This window comes from Rhinoderma darwinii, chromosome 10 (assembly GCF_050947455.1).
Source record: "Rhinoderma darwinii isolate aRhiDar2 chromosome 10, aRhiDar2.hap1, whole genome shotgun sequence".
Lineage (NCBI taxonomy): Eukaryota > Metazoa > Chordata > Amphibia > Anura > Rhinodermatidae > Rhinoderma > Rhinoderma darwinii.
In genome coordinates this window covers 7,317,773-7,341,858 of record NC_134696.1, presented here as the reverse complement: position 1 = coordinate 7,341,858, position 24,086 = coordinate 7,317,773, and the positions used below count along the sequence as shown (strand labels likewise).

The following is a 24,086-nucleotide window of genomic DNA, read 5'->3' as shown; positions in this document are numbered from 1 at the left end:
GTAAGTGTAAATTCTTCATTACCTGTTGGGTTAGGCCAGGTTCACACGCAGCGTAAATACTGTGAATCTTCCGCAACGCATTACATTGTGGAAAATCCGCCGCATAAGGCCTCATGCACACAACCGTAGCAAATCATCGTGCACATATTAATTTCAATGAGACTGGACTGCAAATGCGACCTGTAATAAGACATGTCCAATCTTATTGCGGTCCAGGCTCCTGGCCAGTGCACGGACCCTGGAAACCACGATCGTGTGCATGGGCCCATAGCATTGAATGGGTCCGCAATTCACTTGCAGATTTTCGGGTGAATTGTGGACGCAAAAATACTTTCATGTGCATGAGGCCTAATCCATCAAAGTGGATGAGGTTTGAACAAATCTCATCCACACGCTGTGTAAATGATAAGCGGAAAAAAAAACGCTTGACCGCAGCATGTCAATTTTATTTGCGGAATCGCTGCTTTTTTGTTGCGGGTTTTCTCCATTGACTTCAATGGAGAGGTAAAACCCGCAACAAATAGCAGATGTTGCGATTTTTGCGGCAAAAAAGCTGCAAATCCACCGCAAAAAATCACAACTCAGAAAAAAAAAATCTTATACTTACCCAGAATTCTGTCATTCTTTATCACAGAATTTCTTCATCCAGGCCGGCCTCCTGGGTTGACATTTCATTCCATGTGACCGCTGCAGCAAATCACAGGCTGCAGCAGTCAGATGGGATGAAACGTCATCCCGGGAGGCTGGGCTGCAGGAGGGAGGGACGCGTCACCGTGGCTACTGGTAAGTATGAAACTTCTTTTTTTTTACGTGCAGTTTTGCACAGAAGACACTCCAGCCGAAAAACTGCACCACAATGTGGTTCAGTTTTTCGTCCGGGATTCCCTCCGGGGACTAAGGCAGATACGCTGTGTACTTTTACGCAGCATATCCGCCCTGTGTGAACATACCCTTATGGTGCATTTAGATGAGACATTTATGGATGCTCAGTAAAAAAAAGGCATGAAAAGTCGAGTCAAAAATGCATTCGGTTTTATCGTGTATTGCACTGCGGTTTTCGCGAAAGTTGAAGCACATTAAGGGTATGTTCACACGAGGGCGTGCGTAACGGCTGAAATTACGGGGATGTTTCAGCCTGAAAACATCCCCGTAATTTCAGCCGTACCGGCATGTGCAGGCGCTTGAACGCCACGTCTATTACCGACGTAATTGGCGCTGCTATTCATTGGAGTCAATGAATAACGGCTCCAATTACGGCCAAAGAAGTGACAGGTCACTTCTTTGACGCGGGCGTCCATTTACGCGCCGTCATTTGACAGCGGCGCGTAAATATACGCCTCGTGTGAACAGACAAACGTCTGCCCATTGCTTTCAATGGGCAGATGTTTGTCAACGCTATTGAGGCGCTATTTTCGGACGTAATTCGGGGCAAAAACGCCTGAATTACGTCCGTAATTAGTGCGTGTGAACATACCCTAATTATACAAGTTTGACCTGTAAAAACCGCACAGGCAAAAACCACAGCAAATCGCAGTAAGACCACGTGGAGTTTTTCTGCGATTTTTGATTACTGTTTTTTTTACCATGCGGCCAAAAGTGTAATTGCACCCTTAGGGTATGTTCACACGGGAAACCAAACACGGCCGTAAATACGGAGCTGTTTTCAAGGGAAAAAAGCTCCGTATTTTCAGACGTTTTTAGTCTAGTGTGTGAACATACCCTAAGAGTGTAGCACATTCTCCATATGCATCGCTTTTATTTTAGTATTTATATACAAATGTTATTTTTTTATTTTTTTTTAGATTGTTGGAAATAATCATTATATCTTGAAACATATTAGATGATAATCATGTACTGTAGCATGCTGTGTGTCTGCAGCAGAAAGATGAAAGAGGACACGCTGCCAGAACTGAGAGGGGGCAGGGAATCCACAAAGGAAACAGGATGGTGAAGTGGGAGGGGGACAATGTTCTCATCAGGAACATCTCACTGCTGCGCAAACCAAAAATATATTTTATTATGGAGTTAATAGCCACTAGCCAAATCCTTATATAAAACAAATATAGTATTAACCTATAAGAAAAATATAAAATCTTCATTGAATGCATATTCCATGGTTCAGCAGTGTTCATGACTGATCGCTGCATAATTTGCTGACAAAAATACAGGAACCATAGTATGAACAGATGCATCATCTCCACTGAGGTGCTCTTGTTATATCTACATATGTGTTGTTTTTTATTTCCTTTTTAGTTGTTGTATTTTTTTGCAATGCCATATGCTAACACTAAGGCGGGATTCACACGACCGGGTCGCGTCCGAGCCCGAGTGCCGGCCGGTAAAATCGGCCATTATGCCCGGCCGGTTTGCATAAAGTTATGCATCCGTGCCGGGCCGGGCAGATCCGGACAGTGACATCAGCGGCAACTCCTGAAGGGGAATCCCCATGTGTTCGGGGATTCCGCTTCAGGAGTTTCCCCTGATGTCACTGCCCAGATATGGACAGAGACATCAAGCGCTCTGTCCAGGAGCGGAATCCCCGAACACACGGGGATTCCGCTCCTTCAAGGAGCTAAAGTGCGGCTAGCACATAGCAGAGCGGGGAGATACCTCCCTGCTCTGCTATAGTTGCGTCGCTACAGTAGTAGTAGCAGCAGCAGCAGCAGCTGCTGCAGCTGCTAGCGGCGCCATCAAAGGTGTCGCCGGGCCAGGGCGCTTTTAAAACAAGCAGGAGAAGGGAGCCAGCGCAGCGCTCCCTTCCACCTGCTGTACACCCCAGCCCTGCCACACCGTGTACAGCGATGCCATTCGTCAGAATGGCATCAACTCCTCCTCACATGCACTCTGCGCTGTGAGGAGGAGGAGATAGAGCGCAAGAGCCGGAAAACCCGGCCGTCACTCGGGACACATCCCGGTGATGGCCGGGTATTACCCGGCCCCATAGACTTCTATGGGAGCCGGGCGGCCGGGTACCCGGGCGAAAATAGAGCATGTCCTATTTTTTGACGGGCGGTTTTCCCGGCCGTCAAAAAATCGGTCGTGTGAATAGCCCCATTAGGGGTCTATTATTCCTAATGCAGCCGGGTGCCGGCCGATTTATGAACGGCCGGCACCCGGCCGGGAAACCCTGCCGTGTGAATGAGGCCTAATTACTGATTCTCCAAAGAGAAGAATAACGAAGATTGCAGGACCACTCGCCTATGCTAGCTCTCTAAAAAGCATAGCACAGCATTGCAATCCAAGTAGCTAGCACTTTTTTTAGGCTCTGTTCACATCTGCGTCGGTGGTTCCATCAAAGGCCTTCGTGGCAGATTCCATCGATTTTCAAGGAAACACTAGCACGGCATTCTGTGCTACTCTGTCTGGTAAAATGAGGACGCCGTGACAGAAACCCTACAAAACCCATTAAAGTTAATGGGTTCAGCTGTTGGTTTCTGTCATAGGACAGATCTGGCGGCAGAACAATTGTAAACCTAAACGCAGATGTGAACAGGAACGTAACAGCCAAGTGATTTTTGCTGTCGTCCACTATGGAGGATTGTAGGCATAAATGATGCATTGAGTTGCACACTGATAGTCTACGGCTGTAATGTCATGCCACGTAAGTTGATATTCAACCCAGATACAACACTTTAGACATAAGATGTACATATAGATACAGGTCTGCAGTTATTTAATCTGTATGGGGGCAATCCAATCCAAGCATACATGTTTACGGGGCAGCCGAATGTTATATATATATATATGCCTATTTATAGTTAAAAGGGTTGTTTGTCGCATTCTGTAGAGGTACATTTTCATGAGTATTTTTTTGTGATGGTTTTTACAAATAATGGCCTGGTTTTGTTGCAATTATGAAAATTGCGGGAAAAATTTTCCAAAAAAGGATTCACGTGAATACACCCTTAGAATTAGGCCTTATTCACACGGACGTGCCCGTTTTGCGTGTGTCATCAGCATATGGTGCGCGACTGCGTGATTTTCGCGCGGCCGCCATCATTATGACACTCTGGTTTTATGTTTACAAACAGAAAAGCACGTTGCGCTTTTCTGTTTTCATTCATAGTTTTTACTACTGTAGCGAGCATCACGCGCGGCACCCGGAAGTTCTTCCGTGTGCCGAGCGCAATTTGCACGCACCCATTGACGTTAATGGGTGCGTGCAGCGCGAAACACGGGCGAATATAGGACATGTCATGAGTTTCACGCAGCGCATATACGCTGCGTGAAATTCACTAACAGTCTGAACGGCCCCATTCATTAACATAGGTCCATGCGACGCGCGTGAAAATCACGCACGTAGCACGGACGTATAACACGTTTGTGTGAATAAGGCCTTACATTACACAAATTTGCACCTTCCCATGGGTCCATTCTTATGTTGTGGTCAAGGTGCAGTTAGAACTCCATCCGAAAACCTAGGGTCTTTTTACCACAATTTATTACGCTTTTCGATGCAGTTGCGGAAACAAACCCGCAACCTATCCAAAAAACTCACAAAATTACTGTAAAAACGCATGCGGTCTTCAGATGCGGTTCTAATTGCACCTGAACCGCAATGTGTGAGTGGACCCTAAAGCTCTTAGTTCCAAACCGCATGACTCCATCGCTCCTGGGCGCTCCCTTAGCTCCTGCAACATTTTGTCCATGTGACGCAATGATAATCACAGAAGTCATGCCCCTATGGACAAAAAAGTTACCTCACCATCAACAGAGCTGCCTCACGAAGGGGTTTTCTACAATAACTAATGTTGAGCCCTGTTCACATGGCGTTTTTTGTGTGTATTTTGGTCCGTTTTACAAGACAAAATACACGTAAATAAAACTTCCCATTGACTTCAATAGGAAAATGCGCGGTTAGGGCATACAGTGTGTTTTTTTCCACATGTAAAATAAAATGGTGTCCTGTAACACGTCGTGTATCTCATTGAATTAAATGGGAGGCTTAAAACCCCTGAAAATAATGTGGCTAAAAACAAACAAATCCAAAACCGTGTGTACATTAAAAAAAGTGCAAAACAACAACCTGCGTGTTTGGCCTAATGGTTGCAAATGTCGGTCAAAATTATCTGAAGTGGAGCAGGGTGCAGCGTAAAAGGACAATAGCGTCTATGGCTCTGTTCACATTGGCGTTGTGGTTTCCGTTTATACTGGAGATCACGCAGTACAATGGATACCACCGGCGACTGACATCATCAGTTTATGCTCTGTTCTTATTACGATTGAGCCTTCCGTTGGCCGTATACGTTTAGAGAATTTCACGACATATACCTCTAACCGAAGGCTGTGACGCACACCGCTATATAGGCATACAGTGGTATAAATTGCCAATAGACTGTTATGTTAAAAAGTATACCTCGCGATATATGTTTTTTTTACGGGATGCCTTTGTAAAGAAAAGTATAGTCAACTATACGGTTAAAAAAAGATATACCGCCCCCACGAATGCCAAAAGTACAGCCTATGTAGCTTTCCTGGCGCATACACCAAACGTAGGGCTCAAAAGTGATGAGTACAGGGCCTTCTAATGAGGGTCGGTCTTGTTGTTGGGGACAATAGCGCTGCATGTGGGGCCATTCTTCCCGCTAAATCTGACCGAATCTGCGACAGAGCGCATTTTTAAACAGAGCCTAAATTGTCAACCATGAATTAGGCGCAACCTTATTTTTGTCAGTCTACTAGCGGCACTAACAGTAAGGCCCCATGCACACGGCCGTATTTTTGTGGCCGTAATCTGCGGCCCCATTCATTTCAATGGGCCCATGTACACGACCATGGTTTCCACAGACCGTGCATTGCCCAGGAGCCTTGACCGCAAAAAGATAGGACGTGTCTTATTACGGCCGCATTTTGAGGTCCAGGCTCGTTGAAAGGAATGCATACGGCAATGTGCACGGCCCGTGATTTGCGGGCGGTCGCAGGTGACACTCCGAATCACGCCAAATCACGGCCTGTGTACACCACTACGGTCGTGTGCATGAGGCCTTAGAATGGCCGAAACTTTTATACATGTATAACAGTGTTATCAATATGGAGCTTCCTGGGGCTGATACATCTATAGACGACATGAAAATAACACCAGCTTTACCCAAAGCCTTCTACACACGCTGCAGATTTTGTTGCAGAAATTTCTGGAATTGACAATCAGTTCCATTCATCTGAAGTCCGGGTTCACACGTGTCGGATACGCTGCATAAAACTATACAGCTTATCCGACCTAGAACCCGCAACACATTCCGTCCGAAAAAAAACACACCACTTGTATTCTTATTATCTGTTTTATTTATTATCTGTTTAAGATTACCTGTACTAAATACTGTGTTTTTTCTGCATTCCTCCATTATATACAGACATGTCTATGATTACCCTTTATGCAGATGCCACAACATTGACCTGGCTTTTGATCAAAGATTTGGGCTAAAGAACAGAGGATGAGCTGTGAATGACAGGTACAGTACTTTTTCTCATAAACCATGAAAATAAAATCATGTACCCTAGGAAAGCAGGGCGTTTCTGGAGTGAATATGTATAGAGGGAAGCTACAAACCTAAGATCTATGTTACAAAATGCTGTGAATGAATGCAGAAGATATACCCAATCAAGCAATATGCACTGGGATTGTTAAATAATAATAATAATAATAATAAAAAAAAATCATGAAGTGCGCTAAATTTATTACTGGTTTTAGACACTTTTTGAACTGAGGAATGTGGCTAAGAGGAGTTTTAAAGTGTGCCAAATTTATTACAGACTTGCTGCATTTTTTGTTAGTGGCAGCCGTTTGCCACGCAATCCAGGCGGGGTTTAGTGGAGAGAGGGGCGCGTGGGCCGCTCCCTCCATTCTGTTCTATGGCAGTTATGGAATAACCAATCAGTGCTTGCTTGACTTTTTCCGTAAGTCCCAATGAACAGAAGGGAGAGAGCCGCATATGTGCGGCCCCCTCTCCACTAGTCCCTGACTTGAAACTGCAGCCAGTGGCCGCCGCACTGGGTGACCCCCGTTCTTGATATGGATCCTGTGGTTGTGCCATGAATGTCTAAGATGGGAACACCCCTTTAACTGTATTTTACTTTTTTTTTTATTATCTCCCTAGGGGACTTGAACAAGCGTTTGTTGGATTTCTGGTACAATAACCTGCAATACCTATGTGTTGCTGTGTATTTTCATTTTTATCGTCTCTAAGTAGTTAAATGGCCGGGATAGGAGTTATCTTTGATCCCAAACATTACAAGGAAAAGTTGGCTGTAACATACAGGAAGTTTTATTCTACCGAGCGCCGGTGTGCGCCAAACAGGGAAGCGTCCGGGATTTTGAGCTCCAATGCCTCCCCTTCCCCTCTGCTGTTGATTGACGTCTCCACTTGTCTGATGATGAAGACAAGCAGAGCTGACAACCAACTGTAATGGTGGAGGGGAGGTATTGGAGCACAAGATGCCGGACACTTTCTAATAAGGCATAAACGGCAGAATATTACCCATATGCAATGACTAGGATATTCAACACTGGTATGTTTCTACTACTTTGCCCTATAGCTAACTAGTGGGGTGAGCCAATTGGGGGGCTAAAATCTGATTACCGAGTCCCTTTAACCGTCTCCCACATTGGCAACATAAGATTAATGATACCCGGTTTTTATTTTCTAGATGCAGGGTTTTAACTAATGGGGGTGCAGTGGTTGCGGCCACAACGAGTTTCAGGGTCCCAATTGTCCCTCCACCCCATAAAAGGAACACTAGCACTGTCACTGACATGTCATTGATGGGTGGACCCATTACAAGTTTTGCATAGGGCCCCAGAACTTCAAGTTATGCCTCAGTCTAGATGGTTTGATATCTGACAAGATGATGTTAGTTACTGAGTACTAGTACAAGTTACGTCATTTAGAGTTGCACAAATGTAATCAGGATGCAAACATGAAATTATCAGGAAATAGCTGAGTGTGGGTTTTATATTCTGACTGTATCGTGAGTCATGATCTCAGTATGCATGCCCCTAACTGACAACCCTGTTCCATATGGCCTATTAGGGTTTGTTGTGCAGTGCTGATATAGATTCATTCAGAGATAGGTAAATCCCTTGAATTTTTTCCCCCCTAATGAGACTTTTCTGGAAAGTTGCAAAAGGAGACACAAAAATAAAACACTTAGGGTATGTTCACACGGCGGGGGTCCGTAACGGCTGAAATTACGGGGATGTTTCAGCCTGAAAACATCCCCGTAATTTCAGCCGTACCGGCATGTGCAGGCGCTTGAACGCCGCGTCAATTACGGCCGTAATTAGCGCTGCTATTCATTGGAGTCAATGAATAATGGCTCCAATTACGGCCAAAGAAGTGAAAGGTCACTTCTTCTACGCGGGCGTCTATTTACGCGCCGTCATTTGACAGCAGCGCGTAAATATACGCCTCGTGTGAACAGACAAACGTCTGCCCATTGCTTTCAATGGGCAGATGTTTGTCAGCGCTATTGAGGCGCTATTTTCAGACGTAATTCGGGGCAAAAACGCCCGAATTACGTCCGTAAATAGGCCGTGTGAACATACCCTTAAAGGGTTATTCTCATCTCAAAAACTGATGGCACATTGCTATTAATTGAATATTCCTTATTCTTTTAAATTGTCTCATGTTTGTTATTTAATAAAATTTATATATTTTTTTCATTATTGTGTGCCGTAGTCGATCATATTTTCTTGGTTTAGTCTCTTATTAATTGAATAGGGCCGTGCTGCAGTTCCCTGCACAGCGGGTGACACAGAGGTTGTACCCTGGTTGATCAAAGAGTAATGGCATATCTTAGCGATATGCCATCGTTTTTGAGATAGGACTGACGTTTTATCTCAATAGAATACAAACCAGAAAATATATTATAAACAACCATTGACCAAAAAAAAAAAAAACACCCGTGACAGCTGCTATTTAACATGTTGCACCACTCTAGAGCAACCCTCTTCACTAAATTTAATTAGTTTGGTTTTGTAGGAATTTCACAATCCACTTCCTTAAGCAGATATTCTCAGAGTCCGTAATTTAACTAAGTGCCAGGAAGCTGCAGGAATTTAAAATTCCCCAAAATGTCTATCCTCACTGACTGGAGGCTGCCAGCACGTAAATATCCCTTCTGCTGCCATAAAATCATTAGGCTATGTTCACATCTGTGTAACGGAGCCTCCATCGCAGATCTTGTCCAAAATACTTGAAAAAATAGCGTAGCATGCTGCACTATTTTTCACGCTAATACGACGGACACCATGAAGGAAACTGGATGAAACCCGATACATTCAATAAGATCTGTTGGGCACCGTTGTTGTACCTCATGTGATGGATCCAGCACTTTAGTTTTTTTATCCTGTTGTTCTGCTCCTATGACGGAACAAAACAATGGAAAACCGAACGCAGGTTTGCACCCAGCCTATAAGTTGCTGGAGAGTGCAGGATTGTGCAGGATACCTCCGTCACTCAAACAGACCATAGTTACTTATAGAAAAATTGTAAGAAATTGATCTAACAGCTATTTCCTAATATTTAAAGGGAAGGTGTCGCGAATTTTTTTTTTTATATGTTATTGCTTTTAGTATGTTATTAAAATAAATGTTATTTATTTGTGTTTTTGTGTTGTACTTTTTTCTTTTTTAGTACTTTTACTTCTCTATGGGGGCTGCCATTTTTTTTTCATCTCTGTATGTGTCGATTAACGACACATACAGAGATGGAATACGGCACATACATCCCCATAGAGAATGCGAACGGGAACCGTTCCATTCACTATAGTGTATGCCGTTTGTGTGGGAATGGCGCATGCGCCGCTCCCACACAGTCCAAAAGGAAGGTCTTCGGCCGAGTGACATCCAGCGCCATTTTCATGTGGACCGGAAGTCGCGGCCGAACAGTAAGATGACGACTTCCGATTGCGGCTTCCGTCCATATGTTCAGAAGCAAGGACTAGCAGCGGACGGAGCAGAGGCAGCGGCGGCGGCAGGAGCAGGTAAGTTATGTTTGTGTATGTTCGTGTTATACTGTGTATTTACCACTATATCTAATCCTCCTACACTGTACATTCGCTCAAAAAATGGCGACACACAGTGTAGGAGGTTTGAACATTCAACCCCCTCCTTTCTCCTGGCACTAGCCAGGATAAAGGAGGGGGGATTGTGTGAGGACACTAGAGCGAGTGTGTCTTCTCCAATTTTGCAGCATAAAGCAATGAGGTTGCTTTACCACATGCCAATGCTGCAATTTTGGGAATTGCTCCCTCTAGTGACCAGCACATGGAAATGTAATTAATTAGAATCTAATTTATAATATTTCCTAACTTGTGAAAAAATTTAAAAAATTAGGACAATGTTTAATAATTTATATACTAACAGTTTAACTAAAAACAAAATAAAATTTTTTTCTAGCGACACATTCCCTTTAACCCCTTCCCGACATGCGCCGTACATGTACGGCGCTGTCGGGAGGTGCTTCCCGCAAAGCGCCGTACATGTACGGCGCAGTGATTGTGCGGGCTCAGAAGCAGAGCCGGCACCATCACCGCGGGGTGACAGCTGTATTATACAGCTGGCACCCTCCTGTAACTGCCAGGACCGGAGCTACTCTCCGATCCGGCAGATTAACCCCTCAGATGCTGCGCTCAATAGAGCGCAGCATCTGATAGGTTTTCACCCGATCGGCAACCCAGTGATGCAATCGCTGGGTTGCTGTGGCAATCGGACGCCAGAAAATGGCGTCCGAGTCTGCCTTGTACGGGAGCCCATGAGGACCCGCCTTCGGCGTGTCCTCATAGGCTTGCTGTCAGTGAATAACTGACAGCGCTAATACACTGCACTTCGTATGTAGTGCAGTGTATTAGAGTAGCGATCGGGGCATCAGGCCCTCATGTCCCCTAGTGGGACAAGTCAGAAAAGTAAAAAAAAGATAATAAAAATGTGGTAAAACAATAAAAACACACACATTTCAAATAAAAATAAAGCTAAACTGACTTTTTTCCCATAGTAAGTCTATTATTATGGGAAAAACCGTAAAAATTAAAAAAACTATACATAATTGGTATCGCCGCGTCCGTAACGACCCAAACTACAAAACTATTATGTAATTTATCCCGCACGGTGAACGCCGTAAAAAAAAACCATGAAAAACAACGCCAGAATCTTTGTTTTTAGGTCACATCTCCTTCCAAAAAATGCTATAAAAAGTGATCAAAAAGTCACATTTACTCCAAAATAGTACTAATAAAAACGACAATCCGTCCCGCAAAAAATAATCCCTGACACCGTTTCGTGCACGCAAAAATAAAAAAGTTATGGGTCTTAGAATATGGCGACACAGAAAACAAATGATTTTATAAAAAAAGTGATTTTATTGTGCAAAAGCCGCAATACATAAAAAAAACTATATAAATTTGGTATCGCCGTAATCGTATCGACCCGCAGAATAAAGCTAACATGTAATTTAGGGCGCACTGTAGATGCCGATAAAAAAAACAATAAAAAACGATTCCAGAATTGCTTGTTTTTGGTAATTTCCTTTACCAAAAAATGAAATAAAAAGTGATCAAAAAGTTGTATGTGTTCCAAAATGATACCAATAAAATCTACAGCCCGTCTCGCAAAAAACAAGCCCGCACACCGCCCAATCAACTGAAAAACAAAAAAGTTACGGCACTAGTAATGCGGTGATGAAAAACATCTCCATGCGCAGGCCGGAGGGGAACATTCCTTCAGTTTTAGGGACATAGTATTTGGGAACTAGGAAGGGAAGGGATATAGCACATCCGCTGGAAGCGAGGGCGCCCGTATTATACCAGCGCAAAACTTTCCCAGTAATATTTCCCAAACTACGAAGGAGAAAAAGTCCCCAAAAGGTGCAGAGCGTTACAGAAGGGGAGTGAGAAAGAAAACCGTTTATCAGTGTGACGCCGGCCTGTGCATAACGGATCGCTTCACAGCGTAACACACACCTATGGATAATTGTATTATTTACCCCATTATTATACCCTCTTATTATGCCCTGATGTACTCCGCACAGATTACATATATACTGATATACTCCGCACAGATTACATATACCCTGATGTACTCCGCACAGATTACATATACCCCTGATATACTCCTCACAGATAACATATGCCCCCACATTATAAACTGAAATACCAGCAAAACCCCAAACAGAACTGTTACCGAGCAAAATCCATGCTCAAAATGGCGGTCTTTCCCTTCTTAGCCCTACAGTGTGCCCAAACAGCAATTTATGGCCACAAGTAAGGCATTACCATACCCGGGAGAACCCGCTTAACAATTTATGGGGTAAGATTCTCTAGGGGCACAACATCTTGTGTGGTGAATGGGCAGATCAGTGGAGAAATTGCAATTTTCACTTTGCACAATCCACTGCGTATTCATTTCTGAAAAACACCTGTGGAGTCTAAATTCTCACTACATCCCTTGATAAATGCCTTTAGGGGTGTAGTTTCTAAAACGGGGTCACTTTTGTTTGGTACATCAGTGGTTTTGCAAATGCAACATGGCGTCCGCAAACCATTCCAGCAAAATCTACGCTCCAAAAGATAAATACCGCTCCTTTTCTTCTGAATGCTCCCATATATGTCAACAGCTGATTATAACCACATGGGGTGTTACCGTATTCGGGAGAAATTACTTTACAAATGTTGGGGGGCTTTTTCTTCTCTATTCCTTGTAAAAATGAAAAATGTGTATCTAAAACTACATCTTGTTGGAAAAAAAAATAATTTTTCATTTTCATAGCTTAATTCTAATTAATTCAGCAAAAAACCTTTGGGATCAAAATTTTCACTATACCCCTAGATGATTCCTCAGGGGGTGCAGTTTCCCAAATGGAGTCACTTTTGTGGTGTTTCCACTGTACTAGTACTACAGGGGCTCAGCAAATGTGACATGGCGCCCAGACACTATCCAAAATCCAAATGGTGCTAGTTCCATTCTGAGCCCTACCGTGTGTCCAAACAGCCGTTTATGACCACATGTGGGGTATTGTTTTACTCGGGAGAAGTTGCTTTACTAATTTTATGGTGCTTTTTCTCCTTCAGTCTTGTGGAAATGAAAAAAAAATACCTAAACCTACATTTTATTTGAAAAAATGTAGATTTTCATTTTTACGGTCTACTTCCAATAAGTTCTGTAAAACACCTGTGGGGTCAAAATGCTCACTATACCCCTAGATAATTTCCTCAAGGGGTATAGTTTCCAAAATGGGGTCACTTGTTGGGTGTTTCCACTGTTTTGTCACCTTAGGGGCTTTGCAAATGCGACATGGCCTCCGCAAACCATTCCTGCTAAATTTGAGCTCCAAGAGCCAAATGGCGCTCTTTCCATTCTAAGCCCTGCTGTGTGTCCAAATAACCGTTTATTACCACATGTGGGGTATTGTTTTACTCGGGAGAAATTGCTCTACAAATGTTGTGGTGCTTTTTCTACTTTAGTTCTTTTGGAAATGAAAAAAAATTAGCTAAACCTACATTTTATTTGAAAAAATGTAGATTTTCATTTTCATGGCCTAGTTCCAAAAATTTTTGCAAAAAAACTGGCCGGTCAAAATGCTTGCTACACCCCTAGATAAATTCCTCGAGGGGTGTAGGTTCCCAAATGGGGTCACTTTTGGGGGGTTTCCACTGTTTTAGTTCCACAAGACCTGTTCAAAGCTGACATGGTACCTAAAATATATTCTAATAAAAAGGAGACCCAAAATCCACCAGGTGCTCCTTTGCTTCTGAGGCCGGTGCTTCAGTCCAGTAGCACACTAGGGCCATATGTGGGATATTTCCTAAAACTGCAGAACCTGGGCAATAAATATTGAGTTGCATTTCTTGGGTAAAACATTCTGTGGTACAAAAAAAATGGATTCAAAATGAATTTCTGGAAAAAAATAATGAACTTTGTAAATTTCACCTCTACTTTGCCTTAATTCCTGTGCAATGTCTAAAGGGTTAAGAAACTTTCTAAATGCTGTTTTGAATACTTTGAGGGGTGCAGTTTTTAAAATGGGGTGACTTATTGGGGGTTTCTAATATCTAAGGACCTCAAAGCCACTTCACAACTGAACTGGCCCCTGTAAAAATAGCATTTTGAAATTTTCTTGAAAATGTGAGAAATTGCTGCTAAAGTTCTAAGCCTTGTAACGTCCTAGAAAAATAAAATGATGTTCAAAAAACGATGCCAATCTAAAGTAGACATATGGGGCATGTTAGTTAGCAACATTTTTGTGTGGTATAACTGCCTGTCTTACAAGCAGATACATTTAAATTGAGAAAAATGCAAATTTTTGCTATTTTTCGCTAAATTTTGGTGTTTTTCACAATTAAATACTGAATGTATCGGGCAAATTTTGCCAGTAACATAAAGTCCAATGTGTCACGAGAAAACAATCTCAGAATCACTTGGATAGGTAAAAGCATTCCGGAGTTATTACCATATAAAGTGAAACATGTCAGATTTGAAAAATGAGGCTCTGTCAGGAAGGTCAAAAGCGGCCAAAGAGGGAAGGGGTTAAAGAAGAGTGAAGTCCCAAACTGAAAAACATAGCTAATGTAATTAATTGTTTTAATCAGACCAATGAGATAAATTCTGTTGCAGCATAGTACTGTATATTGTTATTTCCCCTTACCTATCCTACTAAGGCTTCGTTCACATCTGCGTCGGGACTCCGTTCATGGGTTCCGTCTGAGCTTTCTGTCAGGGAAACCCATGAACGGAATCCAAACAGAAACCGTAGGTTTCTGTTTGCATTACCATTGATTTCACTGATGATGGATCTGATGCAAATGGTTTGCATTTGCAATCGTTGTTCTAGGATTCCGTCTTTTTGACTAAATCAATACCGTAGTCGACAGCGCTATTCATTCTATCAAAATGACGGAACCCTTACACAACGGGGACAAACGGAAACCATTTACACCGGATCCGTCACCATTGAAATCAATGTTGATGCAAACGGAAACCTATGGTTTTCGTTTGTTTCACTTTGGATTCCGTTCATGGGTTCCCTGACGGAAAGCTCCAATGGAACCCATGAACGGAGTCCTGAGGCAGATGTGAACGAAGCCTAACAATGCTGGGACACCAAGTCCACATACTTTATTCTACAGTTTGATTTTATAATAGATTTGTATCTCACTTGTTACAAACCACACAAAAAGAAGAAAGACAAATGCTACCAGAGTCGCACATCCAAAACAATTTAAGTTACTTTATTACAATATACATGAAAAAGTACAAACAATAAACACAGCAGTACTCAAAGGGGTAAAACATCTAAAAACAATTAAAACCAAGAAAACGAGAACACATGTCCCCGGCCTGAATATGTGCCGAAGGGACCCACACAATTGCCCTATTGGAATTTAAACAGGAAAAATCTACATTTGAATAGCTGGAAATGCAACGTCAAATATAGAATGCAAAGACAATTCAAATGAATGGTAAAACAGTGTGCAAGATAAGAAAAAGATGCGATTACCACACCATGCTGGTTGAATTAAAGACCAGGTCCTGTAAGGGCAAGGGCCCTTATGAAGCTGTACCAACGGCGATATGCGTGGGGTCTTAGCCCCCCACTCTTGGGGCTTATTCAGACGAGCGAGTTTAAACTCACAGTTTTTCACGTTTGCGTTGCACCCGTGCGGGACCCATTTTCATTGATCCCTCATAGACTTGAGTCTATTGAGGGATCTTTGAAAACGGACAAAAATAGGACATGTCCTATTATTTAACAGGCCCGTCACGCGGTTCGTTAAAATAATGGACGTGTAAACAGCCCAATAGAAATACCTGCAGCTGTGTGACAGCCGTTAAAAAACCCCCCAAAAAAGGCAGTTACAGGGACTATATATACATTCGTTCCACCTGTATGGTGTGGTAATGACATCTTTTTCTTATCTTGCACACTGTTTTACCATTCATTTGCATTGTCTTTGCATTCTATATTTGACGTTGCATTTCCAGCTATTTAAATGCAGATTTTTCCGGGTGTCTCTTCTTTTAGTGACATTTTCCTGTTTGAATTCCCATAGGGCAATTGTGAGGGTCCCTTTGGCACATATTCAGGCCGGGGACATGTGTTCTCTTTTTTTTGGTTTTAATTGTTTTTAGATGGCTTTCCCCTTTTGAGTACTGCTGTGTTTACTGTTTGTACTTTTTCATGTATATTGTAATAAAGTAACATATTATTTTGTATGTGCGACTCTAGTAGCATTTGTCTTTCTTCTTCTTTTTGTGTGATTGTTACACGTTTGTGTGAGTCAGCACTCCCAGCACCTTCTTACATATATTGTCGGGCCCACCCTATTTCTTTGTTTACTTGTTACGAACCAGACAATTGTTTATTTTTTAAGTTCTATAACCTATGGGTCTAAATGAGAAGATTCTAGACAGGGTGCGACTTGTATCAATTCTCTGGAATATAAAACTACAGGTCGTCTTTCACAACAGATGGCGTCACTTAAAATTAACTGTCTTGGTGATAGATTCTCTTTGCAAGGGTTTTATGTAAAAAAAGAGTTATCCATATTTCTAACATACTGTGTGTAAATTCCAATCATTTTCAAGATCTCGGTTTCCTGGCAATGGATGAAAATAGTTACTTCTAGAGGCTAAAATCTCTCACAGACGTAATAATTGTATCCTATGTAGACAACGTTTTGTGGAATAAATATATCAGTAGCAAAAATCTTAAGTTTTTAATAGTTTTCTACAATTTATCAGTGTAGATAAGATGTTTAATCATGGAGTCCAACCTGTTAAGGCCCCGTGCACAAGACCGTAGTTTTCATCCGCAATTACGGATTAGGTCATTATGCGGACCCATTCATTTCTATTGGCCACGGACACATTTCAGTATATTTACGGATGTGTGTCCGAGCTGTAAAAATGATCTGCAAAATATAGAACATGTCCTATTCTTGTCCACAATTGCGGCACGGTCTCGCCAATATATTCTATGGGCGCTGCCGCAATTGCGGACGGCTACGGATGTACATCCGTATTTGTGGACGTTAAAAACCCTAACGGTCGTGTGCATAAGGCCTAAAACAATGTTCTGTGAGCTAGACTGGATACAATTGTGTCTACCTCTCAGTGGTGAGAAGTATTCATGCTTATCTACATGTAACGGAATTGCTGTGTATTTTCCATCCTGAACTGCAGATGGAAAATACGCAGCAGAATACAATAGCAGCAATGTGGATGAGATTTAACAAATGTCATCCACACGCTGCGAAAAATTTCAGTCCAGAAATTCACCTGTGGTGCGTAATTTTAGTTATGTGCGTTATTGCTGCGGAAAGTGGACTAATTTGTTGCGTTTTTCTGATGTACTGCGTAATTTGCTGCATAAGCGCTGCAGCTTTTCTTACAGGGGGTGGAAAGACATTACAGGAAGAAGAAATATCACTATCACACAGCCCTTGAAAAAAAACGCAGCAAATATCAGCACTATTGTCCGCAGTAAAAAACGCACAAAATGGTGCGTATTTTCCACAACGGATTGTCTTACTCGTGGACAAGCCCTAAGGCTCTCTTCATATCTGCATGGGAGCCTCTGTCATATAGATACTGGAAAAAATATAGTGCAGCATGCCATTCTGTTTTTTCTGATAAAATGACGGACACCATGATTAAAGTCAATAGAGTCCATAGGGTGTTGTTGTTTTCCGTCATGTGATAGATCCGTCACAGCATTGAGTTCATTTTTTCTGCTCCTATGACGCAATAGAAAAATGTAATTCTTAGTGCAGATGTGAACATAGCCTTAGATTTGTACAGGTTTGCGGTGCTCCTTTTAAGAATATTAATGGTCAGGATTATGATCAATGCTATTTTCTGGGGTTACAGTAAATCTGCATTTTATTCTAAAATGATATAGTATATGATAAATATGGATTCCAAGTATTTACTAAACCCTTATCGCTCGCATGAAATCAACGTACACACTTTTAATATCATATTTATATTTTTTATTAAATTATATTTAGAAATTATTTCATATTCCATAAGCATTTATTTCATCAAAGTTATAACTATTCAGTTCTATGAGAGCAGTATGTAGCCTATACCAACATGAAACCTGCTGTAGAGAAAACTAAAGTGCAACAACATGAAACAAAACAAGAAATACACTTTTGTTAAGACCACAGAAAAAAATGTAAATAATTGTTTGTACCAGTGGTAGAAAAATACCATATGGGTCCCGCCATGAAAACAATGCCAGTCCCCTAGAAAATAAAACTTTTTATGATCTGGGGAGGAGCAGTTATTTAATTCCTTTTTACGCTCACAGATCCAGCGTTTGCCTGGAGAACAGTCTTGATGTGACTGTGACTTAAGAATCAGTAATTACAGATTTGTGTTAACGTTATCTGTGAAATGAGAATTGTTCCACATCACTGTGGAGTCGTTTATTCAATAATTGGATTTTACATCACAGTCAAATCACAGTTTTGTACATCTCTCTCTTTGAAGTATATTCCCACTTGCTTCTTTCGTACTAAAGACTAAATCATTTTTATAAACATTAATTGACACAATTATAAAATTCACTTTAATAGTACTACAACCCCAAAAGTCTGAATAATGAAAAGTCACCTTTAATAGCTATCTATTGGTAGGCCATGGAAATGTGCTTGTCGTTGAGACAGCTAGAGAATGATAGAGAGCAGGAGCATAACTCTACGGCTTGGCATAAGGCGCTTGTTTTTTAGAGGGCCTAAAGACCCCTCTGCCACATAAGAGGACGGCAGTGCTAGAAATGGCAAGAAAAGGTTAAAGGGACGCTGACATTAGGAGCTTCAAGCTACATAGTGACTGCCTCAATCATTGATGAATAATGGCAGCTCCGTGGTTAGCTCCACATTGTGGATTGTCCATGAGGCACACGGTATAAGAAGTCATGTCCCATGGGATAGATTCCTTTGTTGTTGTTCTGTTATGCTAGATCTGTAAAGTAAGTAAGGCCTTGTTCACACCTCTGTCGCAGACCAGGTCGAAATTACCGGAAACAAAAGTGCAGCATGCTGCACTATTGTTTTTGGGAAAACCACAGAAACCAAATGGAACCCATTAAAGTCAATGGGTTCTGTCAGCTGTCTGTGGTGTCTGTAGTGCAGCGGAACTGTTGTGTCTGGTATTTTCGCTGCTCTGCTCCTATGACACAGATGTGAACATAGCCTCAGGATGGAGGTATATATATATATATTTGTAAGTGCATAATCAAGAGAAGGAAGGATCAGATGTGAATTTTGTGATGAGAAAGTACGCTGTAACTTTTTTGGAAATAAGATACTGCATTACCTCTAATGCTAATGGTATATCGCAAGAGGATAAATATCAACAAAGAGGGCGTCATCTGCTGAGCAATCGTAAAAATGACAACTAGAAATTAGGAATATAAATAAGGAACACTAAACTTAATGTCCACGCACGGACAACTGATGACCTTTCCACAGGATAGGTCATCAGTATATGATCGGTGGGGTTTCGACACACAGACCCCGCACCGATCAGCTGCCTCCGGGTACCGGATGTCCAAGCCGAAAGCAGATGGCTCCGGTCACTGAATAGTGGCTGAGCTGCAGTTCTACAGCTCTGCTCCTATTCAAGTAAATAGAAGAGCTGCAGTTCTGCAGCACGGCCGCTATGCAGTAGTCGGAGCCACCTGCTTCCTTCTCCGAACTCTTCATACACTGCATAACATCCGGCAGCCGGAGCAGCTGTTCGGTGGTGGGGGGTCTGGGTGTCGGACCCCCACCGATCGTATACTGATAACCTATCCTGTTGATAAGTTATCAGTTGTCCGTGCGTGGACAACCCCTTTAAATTCAACAGATTACAACATTGCAGTATCAGAAACACAAGTGTATGTGCAAATGTTTCTGGAGGTGGAGATATGTGAGACTGAATAGTGGCTAAGGGGGCAGGTTGTAATGTTTTAGGACATCCCTATTAATTATTCTGTTGAAGAACAGTACAGTCAGCCTGCCCCAACCTGAAACGACTGATAAAAGAGAACAATACATTTACAGCTCAGAAAAATCAAATGAGACATTAGATTTAGTGTCATTTTGAGCACAGTAGTAAGCGGGCCATAAAGGATGTGAGTTCTGCTGACAAACAGAAATACAGAGGAATGGCAGCAGGAAATGTCTATATACATAAACCTGATTTTATTTCTCATATTGGAGCATATCCGGATTATGGCATGAGCCTTTCGCTAGCAGGGTATGTTAAGATCTTTGTCTTTGTACTATGTTATCTATCCAAGTCCATAGTACAGAAAATATGTAATTTATTTATAGTGTCTTATGACATGTTTATTGGATTCCAAGTGCGGGCCAGTTTTAGTCACTCCTACAAATTTGCATGTATTTCAATTGATAGTAAACACTTTATGAACTGTCTCATCGACATGTTTGGAAAAGTTTAGTAAGAAAAAGTATGTGATCCCACCAGTGTGGAATAATAAATATGGTTGACTAAACCAATCTCTATATACAAGTAGATCCACTGATGCCCTATTAGATTTATTGATATTGCCTAGGATGCATTTGGAAGAAAGAAATAAAGGTTAAAGGCTATGTACACCTCTGAAAACTTTTATAGATATATAGAGATATATATATATAGAGATCACTCCTTGTTTGAAAGCATAGCACCGGCCTTAATAAGCAAATAATCACAGTGCTGCTCCTATCTTTGAGATATATATATATATATATATATATATATATATGTCTATTAGTGTGATTGGTGCAACTTTGTAATTACATTTTATTAAAAATTATTTTTACTTTTTTAGATACAGCTGCTCTGTATACAGGATACAAAGCAGCTGTATCTCAAAAAGTAACAATTATTTTTAATAAAATGGAATTACAAAGTTGCACCAATCACACTGATACACATTTTTATTTAAAAATCAAACATTTTCAAAGGTGTACGTAGCCCTTTTTGTTGTGCATAGATACAACAAAGGCATTGTCTACCATACTTCAATCCAAAGTTATAGCTTGACTGATCACAAAGCATATTGGTTCAATGTACTGTGTTGAAAAGTCAGAGCTACAAGTGAAAGGCTAAATTCGATTAAAAACTCAGATAAGACACCTTTCTTCTTTGATCAGATAATACAAACAACTTATTATTAGCATATACCATTGTAATCTTTATGACAGAGGAGGTTTTCTTTTACGGTTCACCATTCACACAAGTAATGCATATTTTACAGATATTGTAGTTATGGCTTTATCTTAAAGAAGACATAATAGGTACATATTTGTCAAAGGTTCCCAGCAAAACCTCTAGATCAGATCAGGACTACTTGAAGCCTACGGCACTGTAATTAAGCAGTCTTCCTTATCCCTATTCCGTCTTTTTTTTCTTCTTTTTTTTAATTAAGAAGTTTAATTAGGTTTCGAGTATAAAAAGTTCTACTATAATGAATCCTTTTAAATTGTCGATGTTCCCTGAGGTCACTTCGAAAAAGAGAGACTGTGTCCACGGGATGATACAGTGATTGTATGATGACTAATGATCATTTTTGCTGATTCTTTTCCTTTCTAATTTCCCTGTAATAGCATAAAACCTTCAAATGTTCTTAATGGTGGCAGTTTTGATTAGATGGCATGTCTGTATCATCATACAAATCCATTCCTAATAGAGGTGATTGTTATTGGGCAGTGTTGAAAAGAAGATGACGCCAAACAAGCACATCTCATAGTGTAAGAAAATTGGCTAAAATGAGCTGCGTGTCAAAATGTAGCTGGTTATTTCGGATGCATCAGTTAATATGGCCTGCAGATAATTATTATTTGTATTTTTGGATCATCCGCTGTAGGGAAAATGTAGTATTACGTGATGCCCATTCAAGTTAATGGTTGCACCGAGTTCACCAGAGCAGCAGCCACTATCACTATGTAGCTCACCGCTGTGACTAATAGAGAGAGCATCCAACTTGTCATCCATGGAGAGGATTTGGACAAACCAAATGATTTTACAATTTCGACTAGTGGAACTCAGCCCTATCAATAAAAAAAACTTATCATTAATGCTTTAATATTTTTCCTGATCTTAAGTGGAAAATAATCATTAGGTTTTACTTTTATTATCGGCTAAGAAAAGTCCTTGTGGGGCTATGCAAAAACGAATTTAGCATAATACAATTTTATTCCTATTGGATTCAATTAGATTGTACAAATTAATTTTTACTTTAACCCAGTCTCACTCCCTAGTCGCAGCCACAACAAAAGTGAGTTGGGGAATTAGAGTTGCGGACCAAAAAACAGTGCTAACCCTTTTATGTATTTTACCAAATTTAACAGGATCATTTAGAAAAAAAAAAAAAAGGTAGGTACTTGCTATGTACACCCTTAAAAGAGATTATTTTTTTTTAAATAATAGTCAGTGTGTTTGATGCAACTTTATGATTAGTTTTTATTATTATTTCAGATATAGCTGCTCTATATTCTGTATACAGAGCAGCTGTTTCTTACACTGAATCCTGTATCCGTCAGGTCCGCGGGACTGATAGCGCACGATACAACTGCTCTGTGTACAGAATATACAGTGAAAATAATTTTTAATAAATACTAATTACAAAGTTGCACAAAACACACTGATTGACCTCTTTATAAAAAAAAAAACATTAAAAAAAATTGCTTTCGAATGTTTACATAGCATTTAATCTTATTGGTTATAGTCAATGTTGACGTACTGTGTACCTTTTAGTAATAACTTAAAATATATATATATTTTGAACATCAATAACATTTGTTCCAATAAAACATGATAGGGACTAAGGCTTCTTTTACCCTACCATTAGCATACGCTTACCTTTCTTCCGTCAGAGGAAGAGAGGATCGAAACATTAAACGGGAAGCAACGGTTCCGTTAGAATTACCATTGATTTCAATGGTAATTCTTTTGTTTCAGTTGTTTTCCGTTTGTCTCCGTTCATTCTTTTTTATCACGACAAAAAAAGTTTTGCAGATTACACTTTTGGTTCTGTCAAAAAATACCGAAACCTAGTGAACGGAGACAAACGGAAAGCACTAAAACAAAATAATTATCATTGAAATCAATGGTAATTCTAACGGAACCGTTGCTTTCTGTTTAATATTTCCATCCCCTCTTCCTCTGACGGAAGAGAGGTAAACGTATACTAACGCTAGTGTGAAAGAAGCCTAACTACAGCCATAGTATTATATAGGCATGAAATGGTTCTTGTTCCTCACTCTACTAAAATGTCTCATCCAAGAAAGCTAATGCTCACGCATATCAGTTGTGGAAACATGGAGACTGATACAGATGAACACAGATTCTTATTTGAATAAAGTTAGATAAATTATGCATTACAGACAATTTACCCTATAGTAAAATGAAATTGTAAGCAATTTCTGATAGTCTTTACCTGGAAAAGTTGATTGTTGTCTGTGAGTTGTGACACTTTTATTTTTTTATTTAGTAGCAAAAATGTCAAAAACCATTCACAATATCTATTAATTCATATGGTTGATCACGGCCCACACTTATGGCTTATTTTACAGTGCTTTAACAGAAACAGCTTTTCTTTAGATCGAGCTGTTAAGTAGGCTGGATAGATGACCTTGTTTAAAATAATGGCTAATTATCAGCTTGTACTATATAAAAGCGCATCAAACCGCCATAAGCTATAAATGTAAACATTTCCACAAAATACCTGTACGCAGTCCCCCATCTTAAACCTACAATGTCTAAGGTCAATTAAAATGCAGCATTTATTGATACAACTGGAAAGTACCGAACTATAATTGTTGTGTTAATAGGGTGAACGACTGATTAATTATTACGAAAATGATTGTATCTTGTTTGTTAAGTTAATAGTTTGTGCATAAAATTTATTATTTTCGCTTACGACATGTAATTTAGTTCTACATAAAATTGTCGTCCTCTGACTTTCTACTTCAATAACATATTCTAAAAATGTTGTCCAAAGTAAACATCCATCACAGTTGTAACAATTTTGTAACTTGCTACTTGTAAGGACCTGTTCATATCCGCGTTTGCCTTCCGTTTGGCTTCAGTCAGA

The 24,086-nt window shown here is 40.7% G+C and overlaps 1 long non-coding RNA gene across 2 annotated transcripts in view; it reads left to right on the top strand.

The window, feature by feature from the left end:
- Window positions 1–24,086, top strand: part of LOC142661751 (uncharacterized) — a 111,216-nt gene that overhangs the window by 3,813 nt on the left and 83,317 nt on the right. For both annotated transcript variants that reach the window (XR_012850807.1, XR_012850806.1), the window contains exon 2: window positions 6,351–6,449. This is a non-coding gene — a long non-coding RNA (uncharacterized LOC142661751). The remainder of the gene's footprint in view (window positions 1–6,350; window positions 6,450–24,086) is intronic.